Source organism: Coenobita brevimanus, chromosome 77 (assembly GCF_032717465.1).
Source record: "Coenobita brevimanus isolate Jiangsu-jjx chromosome 77, ASM3271746v2, whole genome shotgun sequence".
In the NCBI taxonomy this organism is placed as follows: Eukaryota; Metazoa; Arthropoda; class Malacostraca; order Decapoda; family Coenobitidae; genus Coenobita; species Coenobita brevimanus.
This window is the reverse complement of record NC_137030.1, coordinates 16,289,513-16,297,254: the sequence shown is the minus strand read 5'-3', so window position 1 is coordinate 16,297,254 and position 7,742 is coordinate 16,289,513.

Below are 7,742 nucleotides of genomic sequence, written 5' to 3'. Positions count from 1 at the left end.
GCGTGTTGTTTTGACTTTTTGTACGGTATTTTGGAGCCCTCGGCATCGTCGGCTTTCGGCCGGCGGTCTCGTCTCTGCACGATTTCGGCTTTAAACATTGTACAAGTATCATATGAAAAACTTTGTAGATTTTCTTCAGCATTTTGGAGATGAAGCATTCGTCTTTTAGAAAGCTAAATTTTATGGGTTTCAAACAAAAGGTGGAGCTAGAGAAGTGGTTCCCAAACTCCCCCTTGGGGGCCATATATCAGAATGTAGGGGGCCATAACCTGAACCGAAGGAGTTTAGCGAGTAGGTAGTCAGTGGAGAGAACTTACACAGGTTACACAGAAACAAAACCAAGAATCAAGAAGCTTGATGATAATCTGCAACAACACCCTTCACACTGAGTGGAATGGGGATTCAAATGAAGGAAAAATGAACCTGGCATGAATGTTCACAAGCAAATGGTCTGGGAGGAGGTGGGTGTGTCGCAATTGAAGGCCATGGTTGTGGCAGATAATTATGACTCACAATGATAGCATATCATTTCAGAATTATAAAGTTATCAGATTTGTAAGATTCAAAGATCAGATCAAATTGCGTGGGATTAATACACTTTTTCAATCCAGTGAATTTTTTCTTATTGCTGAATCAGCTTTTCGCAACAATGCAATTTTTAATTACTCTAAGTATGGATTTTTTTTTTATGTGCATTTTATTATTCCTTTAGTACCTTTTCAATAATTATATAAGATTCAGCTAAGACAATATACACATTTTTTTATTAATACTTAACAAAAGAGAAAATAACAAATGGAATCAATAAAATTACAGGATTTGCTAGAGTGATTTTTATATGGACTTGATGAGTGTAGGACTGTAGTGTAGACAGTCACTGTAGTCATGGGTTATGGTTGGGGAAGGGGGGCCATGGACAAGGATCATGTATGAAAAGTGGGTAACGACCAGAAAAGGTTTGGGAACCACTGAGCTAGAGACTTGCAAATATGTGATGAATGCTGTCACACCGGTGTGCTTTCACGGCTTCTATAGCAACGTTTTCTTGCATTTACCGCATTAAAGCATATCTAGGAAATTAGTATAACTACTCAAGAATAATGTCATGAAGAACTTACGTACGGTATATCAATAAATATCACGGGAGAGATTTTTGTGACATTTGTGTGGTCTCTGCATGAGTAGCCCGACTTCCATATTGAACTAGCTGGCGATCAATGACAACTTTTGAGTTAGTGACGGTGGTTGCACGAAGATAAATCTCGGTCGTTCGGAAACTCGCACTTCTTCCTTAGCGATTTATTTGTGGATATATCTGGTAAATATCCTTTTGTACGCTATTTATGCAGAGTGTGGCGGTAATGGAAGGATTTATTCAACACTGAAGAGGGCAGTGAGGTGAAATAAACAAATTAAATCTCTTGGGAAAAGGTGTTAGGGAGCTCCTGAACCGACGAGAATACGGGCCAAAGCCACCATAGTACTGAGTGTGAGTTAATGGAAACTTTCTGACTCTTCACTTCGATGACTGTCCCTTAAGTTGAATAAAGTCTGAGGGGGTTAATGAAGGCTGTTTCTAATCAATTTCTTATATCTCCCTTAATTTAAACAAAATCGTAAGGAGGTGGAAAAAATAAAACACAAGAGGCATCTTGCTAGAAGAAATTAGCATGATAAACTTAAAACAACAAATAAATGAATAATATGGAAAGAGAAGGAACACTCCGAGCACAACTCCGAGCATAACAACTGACTGCGGGTTCGGGGCTACTGTACAAAGAAGTTCAAAATATCGACACTGACAATTTTCGTAGTGTTGGCGCAAATCGCGTTATAAGTAGATGAATAGCGTCTGAAAATAGTTTTCATATAATATCAAGTGCTTGCTGAAAAATATTATGCATCAATTTACCCGTAATTATGGGAAATAATAAGCAATTACTCAAACACTGTGAAAAGATGGACTGTGTTTGATACTGTACTTTTCTTATTTACAGCTAAAGCAATTCATAACATTGATGGCCAGCTCCATGTTGCCCTTATTGTTAGTTGTATTTTCTTTCTTGTTTAATTGTGGCAGCACCTCTACCCTTCATAATTAACCGATTTCGACCAAACTTGGACACAGTGCCCAGCCTATGACCTAGTTGTGTTTCCAAGGTTTCGGTTGATAGGCAACTATTCGTTACCTAGCAACGGCCCAAAAAACGTTTTTTATGTACTTTTCACGTTTGGGGTTGTAGAAGCATTACTAATGTGTAATCTTGAGGTCATTCCCTATCGGAAGTGTGCCATCCATTTTTTCCCCTCTCTCCTCTAGTTTTCGAATGGCGTCCCAGCAGACGTTGGCCTCAGCGTCCCTAGCAACCAGTACCGGTTATAAAAAATGTTCCCCTAGTTCCCAAGCCGCTTGTTTGAATTAAATGAAACTTAGCGTGCTTATAGACATTGACCATACGGGTAGCGTTAGCCAGAATCTCTTGTGCCCCGCCCTCTTGGCCCCACCCACTCACCCATCGGCCCGAGTAGGAATTCTGGGAGGCAAGGTTGCCATATGTACGATAATTATCGTACACGTACGAATAAATTGCCTCTGGTATGATGTACGATACCTTTTCTTATTATTGTACATCCTGTACAATATTTCTGTGTTTTATGGCATAAGAGTTTTAATTTTAAAAAAAATGGTAATAAAAAAAAGCCTTTTCATCAAGAGCAAATCTTTTCCATAGATACTGTAGTATGTTATCTGTATAATGAGAAATAATTTTCCTTAGTGCACGTAGGGTAATTGTGTTTATGAGATAGCTAGGCTTGTTGTACTGAACGAAATGTACAGACACATTTCGAGTCACATTGACGGTTGACTGTTACGGTTTGATATTCGTCAGTCGTCACCGTGAAGTACTCTATATATAAAAGGAATACTTATTTTGACATAAAAAAAAGAATTACCTAAAAGTATCTTGTGTAATCAGTGATTTGTAAATAGAGTAGGAAAATTATTAATTTTATTTAACAAGTTTTGATGAATGTAACTTTTCTAAACTGAATATTGTTGCATAAACCTACCTTAAATGATACCTGCTGTATACAGTATTTTCATTAGCCATTACATATATCGAAACTTTTTTGAAGAATTTCCATTATTCTTTTATATTATATGAGACTAATGCTGTTTATATAAATTTAAAACACCATTGAAGACATGTGTTGGTAAGAACTCCATCATTTATCATCATATTACTGTAGAGCAGGGGTTCTTAACCTGGGGTCCATGGACCCCCAAGGGGTCCATGGATGAGCTTCAGGGGGTCCGTGAAGGTCAGAATAACTGAGAACAATTTCGTGATGCCGTTTGGCATCATTAGCAGACAAAAAAAAAAAAATCGAGAAGTCTTGAAGAATTCTGGTGTTCATTGACACTAACCTACCCCCGTCTGGCAAAGAGAGCTATGGGTGCTGTGATTCCGTTTGCTACTACATACCTTTGTTAGTCAGGGTTTTCAGCGCTTGTTTCTATCAAAACGAAAAGTAGAAATCAACTGGATGTCAACGATGACAGGCGTGTTTCCAGAAGACCACTCCACAAGTTCATCTTATTCAAGCCAAACAACAACCTTGTCACTGAAATGAGCTTTTGAGCAGAATTAAAGTTTTGTTTTGTTTAATTTGCACAAGTTGGATGTATTTCATTAGTCATCGAGTGGCCATTAGCTTTTCTATGAAAGAGTGGGAAACAGTTCTTTGTAAAGACAGTTTTATACTTTGCGTATGTCATACACTGCGTGAGGTAGTTTTCAGTAAAATAAAGTACATTCACTGCATGCAAAATGCTGTGTTTGTGCTTATGTGCATTTTTGTAAGGAAGGGGTTCATAGCTTTCATTAAATTCACAAAGGGGTCCGTGACTCAAAAAAAGTTAAGAACCACTGTTGTAGAGCGTAGTGTAGTAGTAGCAGAAAAAATATACGATAATTTTCACAGGCATCCGATATATTTTTACGATAATTTGGGTGGAAAAAAGATAATTTTGAAACATCAGTACGATAACTCGATTAAAATAATCTGGCAACCCTGCTGGGAGGTGAGGGAAGAAGCCAGTCTTGCCGTGCCAGCATCGGGTAAACCTCTCAGGCGCTCTCGCTAATCAAAGCAACGAAACTTTTACTTAACCCTCTAACTGCAATAACATCTTTTCCATTTAACTAGGAAATATGTTTCGTAGTAAAGGATGGTGGAAAAAGTACTAAGGAACGTCATTGGCCTGAAAGGTTTGTAAAGTAACGAAAGTTCCCTCTATGAAAATAAAAAGGTATACATTCTACAAAGAACTTAGTGTTTTGACTTTTATCCTTATATTTGGTATCCACACACACACACACACACACACACACATACACATACAAACACACACACACGCAAAACCCTTTTCCCTCTATAAGATTTCAGTGACCATGTGTATAGAACAAAATTTCTTATACAGCATTGTTGATATAAATAATTATTAGCCTGCATGCCTTTGAACTTTTGTTAGGGAGACAACACCCACGTACTCTCGTTACAAATATTGAGGAAAAGCAACCTTGGCTGTAAACCAAGTGAGCTATATTTAATTTCTAACATTATCCTGACTTATCTCGTATTACTACTGTCCCCCCCTGACTGAAAAGTGGGGGGGGGGACATTTCCCTCCTTCCCCCTTGGATGACGCCCATATGTCCATTATAGGAAAACACAAATACATATACTGTAGGTTTTGCTATAGCCCAAGGACAGTATTATGATGTGACAGGTGGAATACAATTTATGTAAGCTACTGTAATGAGTAGGCGAAGCCAGTGACATTTTGTTTTCCTACATGTTTTTTTTTTTGTTTTGTTTTTTTTATAAATAACAGAACGGAGGAAGGAAAAACAAATAGGTAAAAAAAAAAATAATCCATACACCAGATTACTGGTGTCCTCTGTTCATAAAATATCTGTAACAGTTAGACTTGAACAGTTGTGGGTTGAAATTTGGAGGAAAAAAACTCTGGGGAAGCGAGTTCCAGAGAGATGCAGTTCGGGGAATGAAAGAATTCTGATAGGCAGAAGTTCTGCAATATGGTTGAGTGACACTCCAGTCATGAGCGCTACCAGATGCCCGTGTAGCACGAGGGAAGGCATGGAGAGGTGGCACCATGGACGCAACTTCGTCTGAGCATTTGCCAAAAAAATATCTGTAAAATAATGCAAGGGAGACAATATTCCTTCTTACTTGCAGGGGAGGTAGTTTATATGTAATGGCAGGGTTGTTAATGATTCTAACGGCTTTATTCTGAATTTTATCTAGTTGTCTTAATGCAACCTCTCCACAACCATTACACAAGGGTGAGCAATATTCAAGCTGAGAGCGCACATGACTCTTATAAATTATAGCTAACTGCTCATCGGCGAAGAAGTTACGGACTCTGTACAATAATCCAAGTTTCTTTGAGGCGGTTTTAGCAAGTGATCTGACATGAGAGGTCCAGCTGAGGGCACTGTTAAGTGAGACACCAAGAATTTCAATACTTTTGGAGATGGGAATATTAGTAGCATTGAAGGTAATATACGAATCTGGCAATATCTGTCTATTAGTAAACTGTATATATTTAGTTTTACTAGCATTAAAAGAAACAAGGTTGTTTTGTCCCCATTCACTGATTGTAGATAGATCTTGATTTATGGAGATGGCTGTACTGAGTTGACAGGTAGAGATATTAGACTTTGTAAATGGATGTTTGAGTGTGAATGAACTATGTAGTGTTGAGTCATCTGCATATGAGTGAATGGGATTGTGACTGACAGATAAGAGATCATTAATATGAACCAGAAATAGGGTTGGCGCCAGAACTAATCCCTGCAGCAGCCAGCGTTAATTGAGTGGAAATACGAATAAACATCATCTACTTTTACTCTTATTTTCCTGTCACTAAGATAAGAAGAAATCAAAGGAACAAAAGACGTTAGTCCATAGCAAGGGAGTTTGGACAGCAGGGAACGGTGCCATACTCTGTCGAAAGCTTTAGAGATATCAAGAGCTACTGCATGAGTATTCAATTCCTCTAAATTTAAGGAAATTAATGAAGGAAATACATAACGAAAATTACAATATGGTTATGATACTGTGGTAAATTGCCAGACATGACAGAGAGATGACTTAATATGTTTAATAGTAATAGCGACACAGCTGCAAAGTGTTATTGCCAAGCTCCGAACCAAGTTCTAAAGACCTTGCTCCTAACTTTCTTAGCACCAAAACTCAGCTACAGTTGCGGGAGGAGGCGAGATGCTTCTTTTCAAATTGGTTTTGATTCAGTTAGCAAATTTTAGTGTTTCCGCTGTCATACAGAAATGAATTCAAAGTAAAAGTAAATAATACGATACTGTTTCATGGTAGGGCTCATTATTCTATCAATAAGAAGAAAAATTATCTCAGCCAATCAGCAACAAGTAGAGCTGGAAGAGGGCGGGGCATTAGTAGGGGGCAGGGCACAAGAGACTGGCTAACAATACCCGTATAGTACTACAACTTTCTATTGCACACCTATGTGCTACAATGGCCAGGTCAGGGTCAAAGGTCATCAAATGCAAAAACTGTGAAAACAGCTGAAAACACGACTATGCTCGCGCAAAATGCTAAGGCTCTGAAGATTACTAAGCCAAGGCCGTGATTCATGGACGGAATGTTGCGCTGGAGTACCTCCACAAAAGAAAAAAAAAAAAAATGACAGTCGAAACCCACTTCCAGTTACTGGCAGCGCCACCTGAAAGTTGTACTGTACCTCTGGTGGCCCATTCCTCGAATTTCAAGTTCCCTAGCTTCATAGTGGGTGGATGGAATCGATTGAAACTGCGTGCTTATAGACGTTACTACAAGTGAACTTCGTATGTGCATGACTTATATCTGCCAGGTCAGGGGTCAAAGGTCATCAAGTGCAGAGAATATGAAAAGGACTAAAATTACAACCTTGCTTGTGCAAAATACCCAGATTTCCAGGATTTTATTAAGCCAGGGCCATGACTCTTGGGTGGAATGTTACACTGGAGTACCTCCATATAGAAATGACTTTTAGTGTTGAAACTCACTTCTGGTCGCTGACAAAGCTCAGTCCGCTTAGAGCTGGCCATCTTGGCTTACCGGCTTGTTCAACAAGTACTTGGTATTATGTCAAAGCTGTTTTCACAGTATTTTTCTTTTTTTAATTGTGATTAATGCTAATACTACGAAAATTATTAAACTTCCTTGCAGATCAAAACTGGCAAGCAGTCAATTGATCCAAGGGTCGTACATTTTACTCTGGCCAATGACACTGACCTTCTATCGATTGGTCTCAAGACCAACTTAACTTACTTTATTTTTACCTGATCCATAACATTTTCACCAAATTTAGTCCAAATTAAAAAAAAAAAAAAAAGGTCATGAGCTGACTTTGGCCTATAGCTTGAATTTGACCTCTCCCTGTAACTATGACTTTTGGCTAATTGATCTCAAAAGCAAATCTCTTTATCTGTGCGTTACCTTAAATCTTTCCACGAGGTTCTGTGTAAATAATAAAAAAAAATCTTTCAGTTCAACTTGCCTTAACCCGTCACGTCCCAAGCTATTTTGCACCTCCGACACCCCCCAATCCCGAGGTATTTTCATTTTTTTTTTTTTTTGGCTAAAACCTCCGCTTTTGGTGAGAAACATCGAAAACTCATAGAGAAATCGCTCAC